The following is a 25,088-nucleotide window of genomic DNA, read 5'->3' as shown; positions in this document are numbered from 1 at the left end:
ATTCTCAATACCATACTTCATGCAAAATGTTGCCTTTAATCCCCTTTACTTCTGGAAATGGATATAATTTTCGATTTTCTGATGTACCTTTGCCATTCAAGGGTAAATTTAGGAAAGTTGAACCCACTTTCTGTAAAGTTTCCACTAATTCTTTGTTCTTTTGATCAAACTTTTAGTTTAGTATTGAATTGCTGAGAATGGTCTTCTAAATATTATGAATATTCAGATTGTTGAGGAATTTAACACTTATCTTAAATGCAGATCCAATACTCTACAATCGATCTTGATTGAATTAGAATATCTCTGATTTAGAATTCATTGGATGTAAAATGCTTAGAGGAGCAGACTACTGTAATTGTGTGTCTTATAAATTGCATTTACAACCTACTATATATCCTTTCAAAAGGGTATGTCCCTTAGAGGGACATAACCCTTCCTAAATGAGCACTAATCAAACTCCTTCCTAGTCTGCAATTCATGAAGATATAATTAATAGCACTTAACAAATTAATTGTTAGTTTGGTTGAACATTATAATCTTGTTTCCTAAGAAGTCGCTGGCCCTTAGAGTCATATATAAAATGCTAATTTAGAGATATATTATACTGAGAAGAATATTTATGGTCTGTACTATCAGACCTGTAGGTGATCAGGTTAACATTATTAACACTCCCTCTTAAACTGATAATCCTATAGAGAGATATTATATCTAGCAACACCAATACAGAAGAATTAATGCTCTGTATCTGTCTGATTCTTCTTAGTATAAGGTATCATAGAACACATGATACAAAGTTATATTACTAAACCTGTGGTATGAAAAATCAGTACTACTAGTGATATTATACAGGATAAATCTGACGAGTAATCTCTTCATTTATCCAAGTTGTGATTTCATAGAAACTAGTATCACATCAATATCCTGAGTTTAAGATCTATCAAAAAACATGATAACCTCAGAGAAGAATAAAATTCTCCCTTTATCCTATTTGTGACTCATAAACATAGCAATGTCTACATCACAATATGATCTTGACCTCATCTAGATCTTACAATAGAACTCTTATGTTTAACACATTATCTAAGAGATAGTCATCTGTCATAATGTTTTGTACAAGTGTCCATTATTTTTTAGAGATCGTCACCTCTTAAAATAATGAATACAAATGGCGGAGCCCATAACAGTCGATAGCTTGACAAAAATAAAATAATTTTATTAATAATCAAAAGAGTACAAATGGATTACAACTCAACCATACCAAGTCTCCTCTTGAAATGTTTTATCTTTACTCTAGATAGAGGTTTGGTGAGTATGTCTGCTATTTGATTTGCAGTACAAATGTATTCCAATTTTATAGAATTCGTGTCTATCATATCTCTTAGATAATGGTAAGAAATTTCAATATGTTTGGACCTGTCATGGAAAACTGGATTCACTAAGAGTTTGATGGAACTCTAATTATCACAATGAATAATTTTAGGATTCATGGCTTGCCCAAATAAATTAATAATCCTACAAGTAACTTCATCAACCAAACTGCTTCATGAGAGGCCATTGCTGTTGCAATGTATTATGCTTCTATGGAGCTTTGAGAAACTAAAGACTGCTTTCTGCATATCCAAGATATTATAGCTAATCCTAAATTGAAACAACATCTTGAAGTGCCTTTCCCATCTTTAACACTTCCACCCCAATTTGACTCGGTGAATCCATGGAAATCTAAAGCAACTTTCTCATATTTGAGTCCCAAATTAAGAGTGCCTTGTAAGTATCTCATAGTGTGTTTAATCACAACTAGGTGAATCTCCTTTGGTTCACACATAAATTGATTTAAGGCATTAACTGCATAGAAAATATTTAGTCTTGTATTTACGAAGTACATAAGTGATCCAATCATCTGTATGTAGAGATTGAATCTATGGAAGGTTATTCTGTTGCTGCTTCTTTAAGTTTATGTAAATTAGTCTCCATTGTATAAGAGATAGACTTGCAATTCCACATTCCAAATCTGTTCAAAATATCTGATGTGTACTTCCCTTGATTAAGTATGATACTGTTAGAATATTGTCATACTTCTAATCCTAGAAAGTAATGGAGAAGCCCCAAGTCTTTCATCTTGAATTCTCTTGTTAGATCTTTCTTGCATTGATCTATAAGATGATCATCACCTTGATTAATAAATCATCAACATACAATATCAGAATTACCATATCATTTTTATCTCTTTTATAATACAAGTTTGGATTGGCTTCATTCTTGGACAAGCCTAAGCCGGTAAGATATTTATCAATTATTTCATACCAGGCCCTAGGAGCTTGTTTAAGCCCATAGAGAGATTTCTTGATCCTGCAAACAAAAGCGTTAGGATCATGAGTTTCAAATCCTTCCGGTTGCTCTAGATAGACTTCTTCTTAAATCTTTCCATTTAGGAATGTTGTTTTTACATCCATCTGATGTACCTTCCATCCCTTTAATGTGGCAATTGCTAAGACTACTCTTACAGAGGTATATTTGGCAATAGGAGCAAAGGTTTCTTCATAATCAATCCCTTCTTTCTGAGAAAATCCTCTGGCTACAAATATGACTTTATACTTCTCAATACTACTGTCAACAACATGCTTTATTCTAAATATCCACTTGGAAGAAACAACAAATTTTCCTTTAGGTCTTGCAACAATTTCTCAAACATAATTTTTTATGATAGATTGGTATTCTTCTGTCATAGCTTCTTTCCAAGCTATATGTTTAATAGCATCAGAGGGATTGGTTGGCTTTGTTTTCGATAAGTCACTCATGTTAGCTATATAACCAGAGAATCTTTTAGGTCTTTTGCTTTCTCTGACTGTTTCGGAAGGTGCAACAAAGTCTTGGGCTGCTTCAATTGTTTTAATGGCCCAAAGTGGTCTTTTATTTGAATTTTCTTTAAGGTTCATATTTTGAATTTTATCTTCAATTTCTTCTAAGTTCTCCCTCTAGGACCTAAAGTCGCTATTTCTTTCAAAAATAGATAAAGAAGAAGGTTCATTAGAACATATGGCTCTTTTGAATGCAAGATCTTCATCAAAGATTACATCTCTGCTAAGTTCAATAGTTTTTTGTCCAGGTATGAAAATCCTATATGCTTTAGAAGTTTCATTATACCCTACAAAAATACCTTTCCTCCTAGAGGGTTCTAACTTGGTTCTCTTTTCTTTTGGAATAGGGATATATACAGGACGTCCAAAATTTTTAAGAGGACTTATATTGGGTTTTACTTTAGTAAATACTTTTTCAGGGATTTTATTTTAAAGATAGGAGTGAGGGCTTCTATTTTGCAGTACAATAGGCTTCTACCCAAAGATAGTATTCTAGATTTTGGTAAAAATCATAGCCCTAGCAGCTTCTATAATTGTCCTATTCTTTCTTTCTACTACCTTGTTTTGCTCTGGGTTATAAGGAACAATGTACTCCCTCTTAATTCCTGATTCGTTACAAAACTTTTAAACAAGTTTGAGGTATATTCTCCTTCGTTATCAGTTCTAAGGGTTTTAATTTTATGTCCTAAAATTTTTTTAGTTAATGCTTTGAATTCTTTAAATCTTTGTAGGATTTCTTCTAATTCCTTGCACTTTAAAAAGTAAATCCATGTTTTCCTAGAGAAGTCATATATGAACAATATATAATACCAAAATCATCCAAGAGAAGGAATAGAAATAGGTCCATATAAATTGGAATGAATTAATTCTAGTACATTATTTGTTTTTCTAGTACTATCATGAAAGGGACTTCTAGTGCTTTTACCCAGAGCACACCCTTTGCAAATACTAGGATGGTCTTTATTTTATTTTGGTAATCGAGTAACCATCTTCTCCATAGTTGATAAGGTTTTAAAATTTAGATGCCCTAATATTCTATGCCATATTTCATTTGTATCTATAGCTTCATGGACTAGGGCTTGAATGGATTGACTAGATTCTGTATTTAATTCATACAAATATTCTTTTCTTTGACCAATTAACTTTGCTTTTTTGATAGAAGATTTCTTAGCCCAAGTTAATACTTTTCCATCTATGAATGCAACATTGTGTCCATCATCTTCAAGTGCTTTAATTGAGATTAGGTTTCTTTCAATCCCTGGTACATAGAGTACACCTTTAAGAAGAAGAGTATTTCTTGATTTTAGTTTCAAAGTACAATTTCCAATTCCTTCAACGGGGTGTGTTGAGTTATTACCAATGTTAACTTCACTATTAACCTTCTCTGATAAAAAATCTAGAGTTTCTTTGTACCTCCTTATATGTCTAGAAGATCCACTATCAATTACCCATGCTTTATTTGAAATTTCATTTGATAGAGAGGAATACAAAACATGGTTCTCAGGATTATAAGTATCTTCTTCTTTAGTGACATATGTACTACATCTCTTTATAAGTTCTTGAGCCTTCTTCAAAGAAGCATATAATTCTTCAAATACGCTGACAACTGATCCCGTCAAAGCTGTCTTTGAGTCCTTAACATCATCTAGCAGAGGCTTTAGAAGCTTCAATCGTTCAACCAGACATTGGCAATTTGTATGATCTGCCCCAATCTTTCCATTCAACATCACAATTTCATGAATTGCTTGATAAATGTCAGCAAATAAAACATGTAGAGTATCCATAGGCCTTACACTGTCACCTTGTACATAATGACGATCCACAATGTTTTGAGCAGAAGGAAATCATAGCATTGCCATGTCATAAAGACCACAGTCTCTGAAAAATGGCATCCCCCTGGGCTTCAAAATCAATAAGCATTCTTTTATGACATGTTATATTCTCTTCAAAGGTACTAAAGACACAGGGAATATCTATCACTAACCAATGTCATGAAGTCAAATCCACTGGTGCAGTATAGCCAACTGGGAAATGTTCCAATAGAGAAGTCACAACAGAATGGTTTGATGATGTGCTTCAAACATTCCAATTGTAGTAACCAACATTTCTTGAGCTCTCTCTATAGTAACCATGATACAATCACATGCATAGAAAATTCAACCACTATTTTTCCTCATAATCCTCTATTTTTGCAACTTCGGAGATTGACCGTAAGAGCTGGAGCTCAACATTGGAGTTGCATGCATTTTTTTTGAACTTAAGAAAGAGCCCGATCCTCTGCTTATCTCAGTTATTCCAAAGCCTTTATAAACTGTCAGGAGAAAATATAACGTTGGGCATTCTTGTCAAGCTTTTCTTTGAAACTCACTAGGCACCCAATAATATCTACATCATAAATGAACCAAGGATTATAAGAAAGAAGTGTTTCTCCTACTTCCCAATGTTCTTTGCATAGTCGATCATAGGGCTATTCATAATGGACTCCAACATTTGTCAATTGAATGCCATAAAATTTGTCCATTGTGTCATATTTATGGATCCCATTTTTAGTTGTGATTCTAGAATAATTTTGCTAAAATAGTGACCTTGAAACAAATCAAGCATGGGGTAAATATAATGCCCATCACTCTTCCCATTTTGTGAATCGGTAACTTGATCACGAATTCTGCCAACAGTGGATCAAAGATGTATTATGAATCCAATATTCAAAACAATGCAAATAGCCCAATCACACCTGTATAACAATTATAACCATACGAGAGGTCACAATTTCTGATCATCTATGGGAATGTATAAGTATCCACTCAAAGTAAGCAAGAATGGTTTACAATATCAATTGGCTAATTTTTGTTATTGGACTTTCATTTGATGGGAAGTGTGAATGTGTGCCGATATTCTATTGCTTCTAATGTATAATTAATAATGAAGATTCCAATAAGCTTAATCTACCATTCCATCATGGAGGGGAGTGTGCATGTAGGGATTGTAAGTAGTATAAGATCCATTTGAGAGTGGTAACCCTGAGTGGGGTAGGGAGGTTGAATGGTGGTTGTCACTTTCTCGCTCTTGGGCTTGTTGGATAGGTTCCATGTGCTCTGTACGATCTCCCATGGTTCTTCATAATGAGGATGGGTTCTTTGAAAAAGCCTTAAGGAAATCTTGTGTACATTAGGATTATATAATAATGATTATAATTTTATTTTGAATATTGTTGAAGTATGTGTTTTTTTAGCTATTGATAACTAACTTGGTGCGGGCTTTAAACCAAGGTATTAATCCAAACCTTGTTTAGGGGTCCTAGTGAAAATTAAGTGACGTTATAATAAACATTATGCTCTCCCTCTCCCTCTCTATCTCCCTTTTCCCCTTATCTCTTTCTATCTCTCTCTCTCTACATCTATCTATTTGTCTCCCTTTTCCTCTCTCGCTCTATCTGCATCTGCCTCTATTTTCCTCTCTGCATCTACTTCTAGACATGTCTTAGTCTCTTTGCCCATTCATCTCTCCTCTCATCTCTTTCTCTCCCTCTCTAGCTTCCTCTTCCTCAACCTCTGTATCTCTCTATCTCTCTCTCTCATGGACATCAAAAATGTATGTCAAAAATAGACCAAAATTTTCCCCATTTCACCTTCCACTCCTCTTTGGCATACCCATCACACACCAATAGCAATTACTAGTTAGTACTAATGCCAAAAAAAAAAAAGGGCAGAGATCACTAGGATCGAAGAACCTTAAGACATTTTCACTGCCTAACTCTGATATGAGATGGCAACACATACAAAATTGTCTCAAAAAATAGGATATTTTTTTTCCATGTTGTGCATTGTGGTGCTAGAAATCAATTCATACATCTCAGACAAGACATAGAACTGCTTGTACCAAATTAAGTAGTCTATCATTAATTTGCAAACATTTCACTATCAAACAATTTTTTTTATAGAATTTTTTTGAAGTTTTTATGTTACATTGACAATTTTACCATAAAATTTGTAATTCTGAAACACTGCGGTTGAGTTCAATATTTCCTAAACTCTTTAATATGTGTCTACTAATTAAACAGATGCTGAAATCAATACACATTAAGGTTGAGTTTATCCTGTTAAACATTTGTAAGTATTATTGTACAGAAGCTTCATTTTAACCAATGATAGAAATGCTTGCAATTGCCTTGTGCATCTGCACAGAGGTTCAATTAATGTTCTGCATTCAGCTACCATGTCTGATTTTGAAGATAAGTTTCTATCAGATTATATGCTGGAAAGAATTTTTGCTGGCTTTTAACCAAGGTTGCTGACTGATTTGTGGGTCAATTCAATAGAAATAAAAATAAAATTTAATAACTAAATAAAAAAATACTAACACAAATCAATAAAATATTAAAAAAAACACTACAAGAAATTTGAAACGGCAAAGTGGTCAAAGGATTTCAGATCTAGAAATAAGGCCTAAAAACCACCCTTCCATTGAAAAACCACCCTTCCAATCTAAGGGTAACCATGGTGACAAAAAGCCAGTCACCAGCCAAAAGAGAAGATCTAGCTAGGAGGCAGGGCCAGATACATCACAATTTTCCCTTTGATTTGGAGCCTCCCTCGCATGATCAAAGATTCATTTTTAAGGAGAAGATGGCCTAGTTTTCTTTCTTTTTACTGCATTCCAACCATCCTCCACCTTAGTTGCCTCAATAATCTGATCTCCAGAAGAAACAGAACAATGGATCCCAAGGGAATTCAAGAAAACAACAATCTCCCTAGAAGAACCCAAAGCCAGTTGGCCCCCCACTGAAATAGGAGGAAAGTCCAGAACAAGGGCGGGGCCAAGAGAGGGAATAGCGTCTTGGCCCCCAATAGGTCCAGGAGGAACAACAAACTCCTCCACTGAAGAATCATCTGCAGGGGAGACATCCGTAGACAAGGGTAGAACAGAGGAGGTCTCCAAAGAAGGGCCACAAGAGAGCCATTTGAGACAACAGTCATGGCAGCCACCAAAGAGTCATAAGGAGAGTCACCATCCCCAACAGAGGGGGCTTTGAGGATAGTGTAATGATCATTCGACACATTCTCCCACCAAGGAGACTTCTTCTGTCTAGGTTTTCAGAGGAGCAGCAAGGTGATCGGTCTTGTGGCACTTCCTGCATTGAAAAGGGATACCTTCGTAATCAAGACACTAGATCCAAGATCCAATTAGAGAGGCCAAACAAATCTTTGCTGAGAGACCTTTGGATATGTTGACCTCAACTAGGATCCGAGCATAAGTGGTGCGATACACATTGGAAGAAGCATAAGTGATGAAATAATGTTAATATCATATTCTTTTAATGTTAAAAAAAACTAAAACAATGATTCAATACTCAACTTTAGATGGTCGGAAACTTGTGTTCTTGTAAGAGAGGTCACGAGTTAAAATGTATAGGAGATAGGGTTTGCACACCTTATATTAGAGGTGCAATAACATGTCTCCTAGATATTGAAGTATGAGGTAGTCTTGTATAATGGATTATAAATGACCTATGTGCTATGCCATTTCAATGTTCAAAATAAAATAAAGTTCATCCTTCATAAACATAGCATACAATTTAAATACTCCAACTCTAGATGGTGGGAAACATGTGTTCTTGTAAGAGAAGTCACAAATTCAAATGTATGAGAGATAGGGTTTGTACAACTAATATTGGAAGTGCAATCAGATGTCTCCTACGTATTGAATTATGAGGTAGGCTTGTACAATGGATTATAAATGACCTATGCTCTCTCATTTCAATGTTTAAAATAAAATAAATTTTTTCCTCCATAAATATAGCACACAATTTAAATATTCTCATAAGCCAATCAATTTGTGACTACCAAATAAGTTAATTAATATATATATATATATATATATATATATATATATATATATATATATTAACATAACTGATCTTTTACATATAAATTAAAAAAAAGTACAAATAGAATCAAACCTAAATTAAATTATTTATTATTATTATTTAATAATAAAACACCAAACGCACATAAATCAATAAACTAAAATAAGGATTCTAACATAACCATCAATATTTTTAAATATATTAATGTACATATATACCTACTTTATGTTTTGTGCCTTACATTTACACATATTTTGGTAGATTTAAACATATAAAAGGATCTACCACAAAATTAAAGCTCAATGTGGATGACCAAATTAGGTTTCTCATGTACCAACAAAGAACTACACGTCTGTTGTTGGTGATGTTACACCATTAGGCATGTGGTCATTGATTTCCCTAATCCCAAATCCAATGAAAAGTTTGTTGCAACTTGGTGTTAAGAGGTTTCCCCATACCACTACACAATTGACTATCCAATTGAGGTTACACACATTGCATCTAAGTTTGAGCAAGGACAACATTTCTCAGTTGAAAGTGAGTAATGATCATAAGAGATCTAACATGGATGCTTGCAGTTATCTTCATTGTGATTTTTTCATTTGTTGGTTGGTGATTCTTATTGTATGCTTAGACTTATAGGACTTAGAGATGACATATAATTTCTCAGGCAATGTGTTATGCTCATGTGTTGTGTTATTCTTCCAATAAATCTTGTTTATATGTAAGATTAATTATGATTGTTGATAGTAGTTATAATGTTGGATAATGTGTTCCTTACTTTATTTATGCGAACTAGGAAATAGAGCTATATCCTTTGATTACACCAAGGAAAGTGGACCCACTTGGTTCAAACTCATATTTGATTGAAAAGGTTTTAGCAGAAGGTGAATTAGATACTACTTCATTGAGTTCAAAATGACAATCCAAAAGGACTAAAATGGATCTCAGATTGTCTAATACATTAGGTACATTACTTTATGGTCTAGAATCAATATTTATAGGGTCAATTAAAGATTGGCCTTTATTAATTTCTACATCTTTGAGCTCATTCATCTCAAAATTGATATCCTCATGTGAATGAATTGTAACAAGGATTCTAGCTATATACAAATTTGATTCTCTAACTGTGAAAGAATTGATCATCAACAAATTTTTTGTCTTTGTTCCTCTTAGTTGTTGGCTCTTTCTTCCTTGGAACATCTGGTTTAACTTCCCCAATCATTCTATGTATAACATCATCAATTTTGCGATAAATTCCTTTGCTTCTCGATTGTGAAAATACTTATTCTTCTTTTAGCTTGCTCCAACATGTTACATATATCATCGATAGTGATTAAATGGAGTATTATAGGTAGTGATGCTTCACTAATCTTCCAATTTTTGTCTAAAGCAATCGATCTCTCCTCCAATATACCATATCAATGCTCAAGTAATTGATCTTCAATTTCAACCAAGGTTCTACTAAAATTTATCAATTGATCAATAACTCATTTCTCTAACTTTCTTTTATCCTCTTCATTAGACAATTGATTACACTTTAATAGGAACTAAGATTCCATACTTAACTACTTTATCAAGTATTTTAAAAATTTTATATTTATTCTTGCCCACATCAGTTTATCAACTGATAATACAATTGGCCCAAACACAAATTAGTATACTGGGAGGGGGAGGGGGGTGAATTAATATACTATACTAGTTTCAACTTTTTTTCTTATATCACACTTCACACTAGTCTAGAGGTTTGTGCTTGCTACAACTTAACTAGTTAGAATTAAGTAAAAACAATGAAAATGAACATAGCAACACATAACACAATATTTATCTCATGGAAATCTAGCTAGGGTAAAAACTACAGTGTGTAAGTCAATCCTCACAAAGCTTACACTCTCCTAAAGTGCGCCTGGTCAATCTTATCTGTGTTAAAAGATTACAAAGACATTGTTAAGGGATTTTGATGAGGCCTATAAAAATCTTGCCCTATTAGCAGCAACCCAGTCAAAGGACTTTGGAACACAAGTTAATGTGTCACCCTGTTAGGGAATTTGACGCAAGAAACCTGTTAGGGTCCACTCTCAATGAGATTTTCTATTATAGAGATTAGTAAACAATAGGGAATGATCTAATAGAATAGCTACTACACTTAGCTTGGAAATAGATCCCTCTTCAGCCATTCTGACACATTTGGAACTATGCTCCATCTTCTCTTGGCTTAACAACTTCATACACGATCACTTGTGCACTTGGCTATGCTCACTCTTGCACATGATCACACTTGTGTTGTTTTGGCTCACTAGATTATACTCAACACATTCTTAGGTGTAATATCTTCCCTCACTTTGTCACTTTCTTCACACTTTTAGATTACACTTATCTTGACTCTCTAGCTAATCAATCAACAATCTCATTGTAGTAGTGCGCCACTCTTGTTAGATGTAGTATGTTTGTATAGGAGTCATGGGTGTCTTGTCTCTTCGATGAATTGCTTTTGTTGGAAAGAATTCAAATTTGAATTCTTTTGACCATTCCTTGATATGTCAACCCCATCACCATTAAGTGCACTGATGAGTGCAGTTCTACCCACTTTGTGACATCGCAGTCATTGGTATCTTGCTTCATGTTTTCCTTGCTAACTTGGCCAAGCCATCTTTCATAGTCACTAGTTGATCTGACATTCTTTCTACTTGACATCCTTCAACAGATTCTCTCTTCACTTAGCATAATTCCATCTAAGTGGATCTCCTTTATCATTGCCTCTACCAGGCTTGTACTTCATCTTTCTATGATCATCCCTATGAACTAAAGTCACACCTATAAGATTAATATGCCTTTTTGGCCATTAATTCCTACTAGTCTTGGTTTCTTCTTGTGCCTTGACATCAATGAAAACATCTTCATAACATCATCATTACTTCCTACCAATCTTGGTTCCTTCTTATGCCTTGACATCAATGAAAACATCTTCATAACATCATCATTACTTCCTACTAGTCTTGGTTCCTTCTTGTTCTTGATCCTTTGTGGGTTTACTTAGACTTAAGGGTAAAAGCACAAACCTGTGTCACCCTTTTATAAAGGAAAATGATATCAAAATTTAAACTGTTCAAATTTAATGACAGAAAAGGGACATTTGTGTTTAAAATTTGAAGATGATGTAAACTAATGAAATGTGTAAAATTGGATGAAGTTTATGCCTATACTTTTTTATTTTTTAATTGAGTGAAATTTTTATCATTTAAAAAAAAATTTAAGTCTATTTTTAATTATTTTAAAATGTTGAAAATATACAGTTTTGTTCCCACCAAACAAATATATGCAAATGATCATATGTTGGTCTAATTTAAACTATGTTATAGTGGACTTGTATACCTAGAGGACAAAAAAAGGATTTTAAACTTATATGTTTCAAGTTATAAGTGTTCAAAGTTGAACTTGTCAGAAATTGACAGTTTTTTTTCCCGCCAAACTTTTTCTATCAAATATACACATTTAAAAAAAAAAATTACATATTCTTGAAGATGACTCTCTCCTGTAGAGGTACACATAAAGTTTTTATTTTTTGAACATGATTTACTATTTTTTTATTTTAAAAGACCTACTTGTAATATTTTATAAATATAACATATTTAAAATAATCAAAATACCACAAAATTTATATGAACATAATCTTGACTCCAGGATCTTCAAAAGGGTATTTTTAGTTTTTAGAAAAACTTCATTTTGTATGGAGAAATTAGTATTGAAAGTGAAAAGTTTTGAGAAATTGCATCTTTTGTTTGTGTGGCTGCCACTTAGGATGACACATAGATAGTTATGACCAAACCCCTTTCGACCGCAATGTAAAACTTGGTGTTGTCAAAACCATGTTGAATTTGGTCTACACTTGTAATCATAAAAAAAAGTTATGGCAGTACTTGATCCAAATTTGGTCATCCTTAGCAGTACATCACAATTTGTGAAGTCTATATTGCATGATATATTAGAAGATTTAGATGAGTTCAAAGTACAGTGCATCATAAATCAATGTGCAGATTGTGGAGATTTATCTAAATTTCCACCGCAAATTGAGAATATTGATGAATCAGCAACAATTTCATGCATGAGATATGAATATGAGAATACCAAAATAAGACAGGAGTTGAATCCAAAAAAAATGTATTGAAGAAGAGTGAAATGCGGTATGATGAGTTTGTGAACAAGTTTCGTCCATTGATATATCTACATATCCAACACTGTCATGGTGCATGATGGCAAGCTAGACAATTTTGTGATTCAAAAAATTGTTTTCCACTTGGTTGTATTCTAGTTGTAGATTTCTCTGAGAACTATACATTTTCACCTCAAAGAGAGCTTCAAGGGAAATATTTTCATTTTGAACAAGTTGCAATATTTGTGCAAGTGGTTTATAGACATGCATAATTTGAGGTGGATGAGTTAGAAAGTTCGGAGGAAAATGAACACATTATCATCAACGAGTTTCATTTCTATATTAGTGATGATAGAGCTCATGATAGGAGCTATGTTGCTCATTTTTTGCAATGTTCTCTCAAGATCTTAGAAATTGTGGAATAAATGTTTCAGAGCAATGGATCTGGTCTGATGGTTGTGTAGGTTAGTGTATGTATGTGTACATTTTTATTTAACTTTAAATTCAAAACTTATATTGATTTGTACACATATTTCAATTTGAATTTTATATATTTTTATTTTTAATAATCTCATTTCATGAACTCACAAGACAACTTAAATCTGCAAAAGGATTTAATCAGTTAGCCATGCAACTTGCTAGAAGCAATGTTAGTTTTTTGTGGAACTGCTTTGAAAGTGGACATAGAAAAGGGGAGCACGATGGAGCAAGAGCATGTATAAAGTGCACACTTAGACAACATGAATTTGTAGGTACATATGTACATACATTTAGTGTGTTCTTAGAGATCTACTTATAACATATATACATGTATAGATTATGTCCACACACACACACACACACACACACACACACACACACACACACACACACACACACACACACACACACACACACACACACACACACACACACATTTAATTTTTTTAAAATTATATATACATGCATGTTACACATGTAGAAGTTATGAAAACCAACTTCATAGATCACCAAAAACACCTCCATGCAAATAACCTATACTGAAGAGAAGCTAGAAAAGGAAAAAAAAGAGCTTGGAAAATCTCAATGGTGTGAGAGAAAAATTGTATTCCAAGTTATGAAAACAAAAAGTACAAAATTTCAACCCTAATGGTGAACGAAACCCTAAAGGGAAAGAAAATTAGGTTTGCACATTATAATTAATATAAAATATTAATTATATGCACCTAAGAGAAAGCTTAAGTAACTAGAGTAATAAAGAACTTGATTAATTAAATAAACATGATCTATAAATTAATAAGAGAAACAAATAATTACTCTAACACCCTACCTTAAGTAAAGCTCAGGAGGAAGCTAACCTAGCAAAGCTATGAAAGCAGGAAAATGGGTCCTGACAACAAGGCATGATCAGGTACCCAAAACAAAGAAATCTCTATAAATTGAAGACAAAGGAGAAAACCCAGTGGGAGAAACCCCTCTCCAAAAAGTGATGGAACAATTATTCTAAAAAAACATGAAGGAAGGAAGGCCTCAAGAAGACCCCCAAAGGACAACTTCCATAACCCCAAGCATAGATCGCAACTGAAGATAGTGAGGCAATGCAAATGACTTGGTGAAGATGACAATCTGGGCATCAATGGGAATATATTCTAAAGTGAGAACAACATCCTGGATCAGATGAAGAATGAAATGCATATGAAGCTTAATGTGTTTAGTGCATTGATGCTCCACCGGGTTGCGAGAAATATGAATATCACTTTGGTTATTGCACCAAAGAACAATGGGACGAGCAAGAGGGAAACCAAACTAAGTCATCAACTATCGAGCCATAAAATCTCCTGACTAGCAAGCACTGCTACTCGATACTCAACCTCTATAGATGAAAATGCATGAGCATGCTGCTTCTTGCATGACCATGTGATAGGACTAGAGCCAAGAAAAAAAAAAAAGCCAAATGTAGACTTTCGATCATCAACATCACTGGCCCAATTTGAGTCAGTGTAGCCAATAATGTGAGGAGTCCCTAATGTGTAATGAATGCCATTCATCAATGTGCTCTGAATATATATCAAAATTCGCTTGGCAGCTTGCAAATGACTCTCATGAGGCTCATGTAAAAACAAAGAGACAAGACCCACTGCAAAGGAGAGATCAAGAAAAGTGTGTGTCAGGTACAACAAGTTGCCAACCAACTACCTAATCAATGTAGGATCCACTAAAGGTGAAGAGTAGGAGGTAGACAAGGTGACATTTGACTGAAAAGGTGTTGGAGTAGGCTTGTAATCAAGCATGTCAAACAACGAAGCATGTCAAGAGCACACTTCTGCTGATAAAAAAAATCCCAGTAGAGGACTGAATAATCTGGAGACCAAGAAAATAGTGTAGTAGACCAAGATCAGTCATCTCAGACTGTTCCATCAATGCTCTTTGAACATTTGTAATCATAGACGATGAGCTACTTGTGAGAAGAAGATGATCAACATATAGCACAAGGATCAAAACCTCAACCTCAAGATGTTGAATGTAGATAGTAGGATTGGAATGGCACTGTGTGAAGCTTGTAGAAAGTAGAAAAGAGTCCATCTTCTCATACCAATCTCGAGGGGCCTATTTGAGAACATACAATGAGCGTCAAAGTTTGCAAACCAATGAGGAATCCTACAAAAATCCCTGAGGTTTCCCCATGTAAATCTCCTTAGTAAGATCAATATGAAAAAATGCACTCTTCACATCCATCTAAAAAATGGGCCATCCTTGAGAAGTTGTGAGGGATAAGATAAGGTGAATAGAGTTCATCTTGGCGATAGGGGAAAATATCTCAATGTAATCAATACCCTCAACATGTGAAAAACCCTTCGCAACAAGATGAGCCTTGTGCTTATCAATGGAACCATCAATAGCAAACTTAGTATGATACAACCATTTGCATCGCACTAACTTTCTTCCCTTAGGAAGAGAACAAAGATCCCAAGTATGATTCTTGATCAAAGAAGAATACTCCTCCTCCATTGCATTGTCCCACTTAGAATGTTCTCTTGCTACTGCAATTGTCTGAGGATCATCACAAATAGCATGACCGAGAAGACTAGAACCCACAATGTGAGAATGGGTGTGACGGGAAGTTGATGGGTCACCGGCTAGAGATCCTGCAGCCTCAACTATAGCTTGAGCCCATTTAGGCAATTGGGGAAGATCTTGTGGTGGAGGTAAATAGGGATTACCAAGATCATCATCCTCATCATCCAAAAAAGATACTAGAAAGGATGAGGGAGTAATGGTAAGTGAAGTAGACCCTAGAGATAGGGTATCTACTGTAGGAAGGCACTCATTAAACTGGACATCTTGTCTATTAGGATTAAACCACAAACATAAATAACAATTTCATGCAAATATAACTAATAATAGAAAAATAATAGATCACACAGAAAAAGAACACAAGACACCAAGATTTAATGTGGTTCACCCAATCCCTAGGCTACGTCCACCAAACAACAAGTTTGATATTTTTATGATCCAGTGATTACTACGTGATTACAATCCGTAATCCCTAACAGCTCAATACCACTGCAAGAACCAATTTCACATCAAAACTATAAAAAAACCCTAACCCTAAGCCCTTTTATACAAGTATTAAACTGCTTTAGGGTTACTACATGTCAATCATAAATTGGCGAATATTAGCCATTACTTTAGTGGTGAATCTACGAATAGTACCAAATAATTTATGAAGTATGTACAATACTTTCTTGATTAGTCATCACAAACTAACACTATTGAAATAGGACCTCTCTAGAATCAGGATCAAACAACCTGTAGGCCTTAACATCCTCGTAGTAGCCAACAAAAATGAGGTATCAGCTCTTCTGCTCCATTGCTCTCCTCTGAGCATCTGGTATAAATGCCCATGCTTCACTACCAAAAACTCAAAATGAAGATACATCATTCTTGACATGAGACCAAGCCTCCTCAGGAGTCATTAGTTGAACTGCCTTGTGAGGCATCCAATTCTGAATATAGTTGGCACAATTGACTGCCTTTACCTAAAAACATGAACCTATGGACCTAGACTGAATCATACAATTAGCCATCTCCCGTAGGGTTTTGTTCTTTCTCTTGGCCACACCATTCTGTTGAGGGGTGTAGGGAATTGAAAACTAATGTTGAAGACCATGTTCAGAGCAAACATCCCTAAAAGCTTGGTTCACATAATCCCCCCATTATCTATGCATATTTGCCAAATAGAAAGACTAGACTACTTCTTAATAAATGTCTTAAAGACTTGAAATGAATCAAAGACATCAGAGTTGTACTTCAAAAAGTACACCCATGTACATCTGGAGAAGTCATCAATGAAAATAAGCACATATCTAGCACCTAAAAAGGAGTGGGAAATGAGATGAGGTCATTATAAATCAACTCCAATGGTGCCAAAGCATGAGTGGCTTGTCCATGAGGAAAACGATCCCTATGTTGTTTTCCAAGAGCACAACCCTGACAAACACCATTTGTGTAGGAAATCTAGGGAAGCCCAAGAACAAGTGCCTGTGTGCTCATCTGCTGAAGATATCTATAATTGACATGGCCAAAATGCTCATGCCAAAGTTTGCTTACTAGATCTGCATGTGCTATAAGAAAAGAACTTGTGTCATGAGAAGACTCAAATCCATCAAATCTGTAGAGGTGAGATGCATAGTCAACACTCCCAGTAGCCACAATCAACTCAAAATTAAGTAAGTCTCGAATAACCACATCATGTGGTGAGAACTCAACTGTCTTACCAAAACCAGAGTGGAAAATCTAATAAATAGACAATATATTCATCGATATGTCAAGGACAAAAAGAACATGCTAAAGAGAACCCCCAACTAATGCAACATAACTAGAACCTACGACTGAAAGATGTGATGAGTTTCCAACAACAATCTATGAAGTAGCACAAGGAGCATGTGAGGTGACCAATTGTTGAATGTTTTTCATATGATGAGAGGCACCAAAATCAAGAATCCAAGTAGACCCAGAAGTCATAGCTCATGCAGTAAGAGCATGACCTTTCCCTACAGGGGGGAATGAAAACTTAGGAGCTAAAATGTGATGCTCCTGCATGGCTTCCTCTAAAGCCTCTAAACATTTCCAACACCTAGAAATGAGATGTCCATCCTTTCCACAAAAATTTTAGGTCTTAGCTGATTTCTTCTTAGTCTTGGAGGTAGACTTAGTAGACTTTGAAAGAGATTTACCCTTGGAAGGGTTAGCTAGAGGTTTGGCATCAATTTTTGGTGTATCTTTCTTCGGTTTGGCTTTCTATTTTGGTTTTCGCTGAGAAGTCTAAGCAACCAATGCTTGGATGGAAGAGCCAGAGGCATCCACCTGTTGGATCTTTGCATGTTCCCATGTCAATCGATGACAAAATGTCTCAAAAGAAGGCATCTAATGTCTATTACCCAAGGAATCCATAGTGGAGTAGAAAGTGGAAGAAAAGAACTGATACTGTCCTTGCAACTTTGAGAGTATAAAAGAAATACACTCATCATCTATTTTCTTTTTCCCACATCCCTGCAAAACTGTATGTAGAGTTTTAAACTTCATCAAGAAGTCCTCAATGGTGGGCAAGCTAGTAGGTGTCAAAGAAGTCAACTCTGCATCAAGTTGTAGTACCCAAAACTCATTCACTATGCCAAACAAGTTGTGAAACTTGGTCTAAATAGCTTGAGGAGTGGTTAAACCATCTAGGTGAAACAATAGACTATCAGAGATGTTCACTGCAATCAATCCCATGGCCTCATCCATTTTGTTCCTATGCTGAAGAACCTCAAAAGGGTGCTACAGGATAGGTTCATTTTCATCCAGACATGACTGTAAGCCACGTGACATAAGAAGTTGAGTCATTTGTGCTTTCCAATTGTGATAGTTGTGTGGCATTAGCCAGGCCATAGAGGGGTTCGACATTGAGAGAAAAAGACGAAAGTAGAAGGGTCGATTTTGAAGTAAATTATAGAAAAGAAAATGGTTACCCCCACAACGGATAAATATATCCCTCAAAAACCAAAGCAACAACTATTGAAAGCACAAAATTTGAGAAAAGAACCTGGATTCTAGATGCAGAGTGAGAGGAAATTGAAGCCTCTTCTTCAACACAAAAAGTGGGAGCTCAAATAGACTCAAAATGGAATGAAACTAGCATCATTATCTTTGTCTTGGAACCAGCATTTTGATGCTTCTTTCGAATCGAAAAAAGACCTCCATTTTCTTAAATTATGGCCAAAAAACCAACTGTTGCTCCAATAGACAAGCTCATTGTAAAATTACAAACATGATCGTCGTCGAAAAAAAATTCAGCCATTAGAATGATGACATCAACTGTCAGATTGATGATGTTAGCAAGGTAAAAAAATCGGTGCCAAAAAATGATGTGGCTCATCGAAAAGATGACATAATCGGCCACGATGTTGATGTATTCTAGTCTAAAAATGATTTCATGCCTACATCATGCCTACGCAGGGGTTATCAACGATGCCACTGGTAGAGGTTGTAGTGGCGGTGGTGGTGGCGGATCTGGGTGGTGCCACTAGATTTGATAGCGATGGGGTTGAGTGGATGTGGCTGGAGGGCGATCGTCAGAGGTGGCTGGGAGTGGCTAGCACCGCAGCTACATAGTCGGTGTCGGCTAAGCATGAGCTGAGTGTAGGCTGTGCTCCAGTAATGGCGGGGTGGCCAATGGGTGGAGTAGCCTGTACGACCATTTTTCAAACCTTTTTAAAAATTTTTTGTAATAAATGCATTTGTATGACCTTCCAGGAGGCAAATTTTTTTTTCCTAACGCTATAGTAGCCAAAAAAACAAAATTTTTATATGAATTTTGACTATAATGGCAACATCTGTTTGGGCCTAAAGTGAGCCAAAAAAATGTCCTCTTGATTGAAGGAAAAAACCTTGAAAAATATAGGGTTTTTGACTCCTAATGATGGCTTCAAACTCTATAAACTAGGAAGTAGTAGGGACGCTCTAATACCATGTAAAAGTTGTCAAAACCAACTTCATAAATCACCAAGAACACCTGCATGCAAATAACCTATACTAAAGAGAAATCATAAAAGGAAAAAGTAGAGCTTGGAAAATCTCAATGGTGTGAGAGAAAAATTGTATTCCATGTTATGAAAATAAAAAGTACAAAAGTTCAACCTTAAAGATGAACAAAACCCTAAAGGCAAAGAAAAGTAGGTTTGTGCATTATAATTAATATAAAATATTAATTATATGCATCTAAGAGAAAGCTTAAGTAACTAGAGTAATAAAGAACTTGATTAATTAAATCAACACGATCTAATTAATAAGCAAAACAAATAATTACTCTAACAACACATTCAAGTAATAGGATAAAGAGTGTGAATGAAATTGTTGAATGGTGCAAAGATCATTTTGCTACTCGAGATATTGAACACAATAAGTGCTATTTTTTGGGAAGTGAAAGGAAAATATTATATATACATTATTTATTTGATATAATATTTACACATATGTATATTTTTATAATTCAAGTTTTAAATTAAATTATCTGTATTTGTATGTTTAGATATAGATCAATCTAATCATTACAATTGCCAAATGATTTCTAGCATTAGAAGTTTACATCAAGTGGTGAATATAGGACACCACAAAACTCCAGTGATTAAAGTATGAGAGAAATCATGTTTTTGTGATGACTACATGAAGGAAAATCCAATGAGTTTATGTGAAAATATTACGAATGGATATGTTTCACATTAGGATTTGAAGCACATAGTCAGAAAGCCTCCTTTTGAAGATGCTGACATTGACATTGACATTAATGATCCTGTATATTTAGTTGATTATGAGTGTGTTTCTAATTCAGTTATGGCAGGTTTGTGGCATGTATTACACACACACACATGTATGCTCATTAAAAAAAACTTTTATATATATATTAAAGTTTTCACTTTATAAACATGTCTATTTTTATGTAAATGTAGGAGATATTTTTGTTGTCCAAGCCTTAGCAGATAATGTAGAAAATGTAGACTATTATCTTCTAAGATGCACAAAAGTAAAACACAAGTTACTAGAAGGAACTATAGATGTTGATGGATAGTCATATCCAATTATATCAATTGTTGTTGAAGGAACATATTATCAACAAAATAGGATAACCAATAGTGGTATTGAATTTATTGAATACATGATTGGAAAAAAAGTTTTACATTACAGTAACCAAGTTATAGCGATAAAGTTGCAATTTGACACAATACCAAGAAGAGGACGTCATGGAAATCAAAAGTGGAAATTGTCTATTGAAGAACATGAAAATATTCTAGAGATAATTAAAAATAGAGAGGATCCTAACAATAAAATGTTTGTGGAGTACTAGTTCAGCTATTTGTACTTATTTGCTATATACAACTCTCATACTTTCATATTTACTACATACACATCATTTTGGATATATGTTTGATAAATTTATATACATTTGATCGTGGATCTTGGATATATGGTACAAATTATAAGTTACATGTATTGTTATTTATATTTTGTGTATGGTTTGATGTATATATATGTATACATCCCATTAGGACTTCCCCTTTGGACCTCCCCTTAAGACTTCCCCTTAAGAAAACCCCTTAAGACATCTCATTAGGACTTCCCCTTAGGATCTCCTCTTAAGATTTCACCTTAAGACAACCCCTTAAGATATTCCATTAGGACTTCCCCTTAGGACCTCTCCTTAAGACATTCCATTACGAATTCCCCTTAGGATCTCCCCTTAAGACTTCCCCTTAAGACAACCCCTTAAGACATCCCATTAGGACTTCCCCTTATGACCTCCCCATAAGACTTCCCCTTAAGACAACCTGTTAAGACATCCCATTCTAGGAGTTTCCCTTATGACCTCCCCTTAAGACTTCCCCTTATGACCTCCCATAAGACTTCCCCTTAAGACAGCCACTTAAGACATCCCATTCTAAGAACTTTCCCCTTAGGACCTCCCCTTAAGACTTCCCCTTAAGACATCCAATTAGGAAAACCCCTTTACTAATTAAACACACTCTTATTAGATTCTATAGCTCATGTATTACATTCTTTATGTTTATATGTATTATTTGTGTTCTTATATGTATACAATTTAGTGATTAAATGTTGTAACACATGTTTTCTTTACTAGTACTCTTTATGTTCTTAAATATATATTAAATTTATTTATTAAATGTTGTAACACATGTATTCTTTACTAGTGAGCTTTATGTTCTTAAATATGTATATAATTTATTGATTAAATGTTGTAACACATGTATTCTTTACTAGTACTCTTTATGTTCTTAAATATGTGATAAATTTATTGATTAAATGTTGTAACACATGTATTCTTTACTAGTGAGCTTTATGTTCTTAAATATGTGTACAATTTATTGATTAAATGTTGTAACACATGTATTCTTTACTAATACTCTTTATGTTCTTAAATATGTATTAAATTTATTGGTTAAATCTTGTAACACGTGTATTCTTTACTAGTGAGCTTTACGTTCTTAAATATGTATACAATTTATTGATTAAATGTTGTAACACATGTACAAAATACCACATGATCTATGAAATAAAAAAATCAATATTGAAAGCATAAATACATTCAACATGAACATAAGACATGAACATAACATGTACATCTACAAAATAGCACATCTATGAAATAATGGACCCATGTAAAATGTATCCAAAATACCACATCAATTGTCTCTAAAATGACACATCAAATGTATCCAAATGACATATAAACAACATCAAGATCTCCAAATCAAAGTATCTGAAATAACATGTATATATGTAATGTCCCAACAAATCAATGAAATAGACATCTAGAATAAGATTAACCACATTCCCCTCTGATCCATGATCCCAAGAGGCTCTATGATTTGGGTTTGAACCCTATGTCAAATGAACGAATTTTTTTATATTATATAAAATTATGTACGTGCATGTATTATATCATATATATATATATATATGAATCAAATATATATTAAAAAATGCAACATACCTGTGACTCATGTTGTGCAGGATCTATTGGGGTCTGAAGATCTCCAAAATCCAACGCACTATCACTAAGACCCTATAGAACACATGTATGTACACAAGTCAGATTGAATCACTTGAATATATGTATGTCTCTAAGTACATGTATAAAAGCTCAAGTACACGTTAAACTTATAAGTGTAAATTATAGTAACAAGTAAATTTAAACATATATAAATTTATATTTACCATAGCATCATGTAATGCTTTGCCAATCTGATTGATATCTGAATCATAAAGTGATAAAGTAGCCTGGTCCAGGTTGACTACCTCATCTGGAAGCATAGTGGTAAATAGATATCGCTGTACTATGGGGGCCTGATTATGGGGGGGTGTTGTAGGAGGTGGTACAAGATCTTGAGCAGTAGGTGGGTGTGGGTGCTATAGGGCCCTGTATAGGAGCAGGTGTTGTAGAAGGTGCAAGGATATTCTCCTGTCTCTGTGAACCCAGTGATCTTGCTATGCGTGAAAGAATATGGCTAATGTGTCCACCAATGTCGCTAAGAGTGATATAAACCAAGAAGATCAGATGCTAAATAGGATGCCATACAACACAATTCATCCACATCTAATATAACAGAAACCTTCAGTGGAGATGTTATATCTGCTATCACATAAACATCATCAACTCCTGTGCTAGAGGGTGTAGCTATCAGAATGGTACCACGAGATCATAACATATATCTACCACATCGATCTGAAGACATCTCCTATAACTATGTAGTAACTGTGGCAATGCTAGAATAGATTTGAGTTGGATTGTATCATCTAGAATAGTCATACCTACAACAACCATCTGTGGAGCTCTCAGCATGACCAAAAGGTTTGGACCCATCATTGCTCATTTACTAACGGGTGTAGGGGTGTCCATAGGTCTAAATCTTTCTAATAATCTATCGAGGCCCTATCCAACATGACTTGAAAAATTTGTATAATCTACATCATGATGTAAATAAAATTTTGCAAACAATTGTTTGCATAAATAAAGAGGAAACTCGTCCATCTATGGCCACCTGTGATGAGTAACTAACTAACGAGGATATATAAATGGTGCAACAATCTAATTCATACACTTCATAGCCAAATAACCTCTAACCTTAGACCTATCTGTATAAAAGGGAAACATACTCTTCACCATAGCGATGGAGACCTCTCTAACAATCTGTGTATACTTCACAGTGCCAGTGACATTGTGAGAAAGGAAAGAGTAAAAATTCTCAATACTAATTTCATCATATGGGTTGTATGCCTCTATCTTCTGAATCATATTGCATAACTCATCTCTCATAGAAACAATTTTCTCCCTATTAGGGAGAGTGGTAGAAGCCAAAAGTGTAGAATCAAGAAACTCTACAACATGAGATAACCTAGCAACTGTATCTCTAAATAAATGTTGTCTCTCCTTAGAGGATGATGTAGGTATACATGTTGTACCTAACTCAACACTATGAACCCCTCCCTGAACACTAGCCTCCTCTGAGGATGTAGGTACACCACTAGTACCAGATGCCATAATGATATGCAAAGAAGATCTATGCCTATAAATGCAGAGTTAAGATATATGTAAGTACATATAAAATTGAAAATTTAATTTATTTTAAAATGTGTATAAAGTTGAATGTAACTAAAAAATATAGATCATCATTTTATTTAACACACTTGTTAAATATATATCAACTTGATGTGTCTAGCTCATATATGTGAACAAAAAATATGCACATGTGTATGCGTGATAAAAAACTAATTTGAAATTAAGTCAACTTTCTTCTACCTAATATTTGACTACATGTTAAAGTACATAGGTTTACTATGTTAATGCTTTCTAAAATGTAACTAATTTTTAGCTATCTTGAGGTCTGAACAAGTTTTTTAAGTTTCATGTACATGTATGTTAAATCATAGTTTCCAAGTTTTCTAAGTTTGAAATTGGTTAAATTTTAAGTTTTCAAGTTTGAACAACTATCTAAGTTATTATAGTTTAGTTCTACCTAATGTTTCACTGCATGTTAACTTTATCTATATAGGTTTCTACTATGTTAATTTTTTCTCAAATGTAATTAATTTAGTTATCTAGGTCTGAACTTGAGTTTTCTATGTTTGATGTAAAATCTACATTTATAAAATTAATAAATACTTAATTAAAAAATACTATATA

The 25,088-nt window shown here is 34.3% G+C and overlaps 1 pseudogene; it reads left to right on the top strand.

Annotated features, from left to right (window-relative positions):
- LOC149575966 (U3 snoRNP-associated protein-like EMB2271) overlaps window positions 1-19,504 on the top strand; it is a 102,997-nt pseudogene extending 83,493 nt beyond the window's left edge.
- Window positions 19,505-25,088: the final 5,584 nt, after the last annotated feature.

The sequence above is a fragment of the Cupressus sempervirens genome, chromosome 1 (assembly GCF_028749045.1).
Source record: "Cupressus sempervirens isolate cs-2001-9-10 chromosome 1, ASM2874904v1, whole genome shotgun sequence".
In the NCBI taxonomy this organism is placed as follows: Eukaryota; Viridiplantae; Streptophyta; class Pinopsida; order Cupressales; family Cupressaceae; genus Cupressus; species Cupressus sempervirens.
The sequence above is the reverse complement of the archived record's forward strand: the minus strand, read 5'-3'. Positions and strand labels throughout refer to the sequence as shown.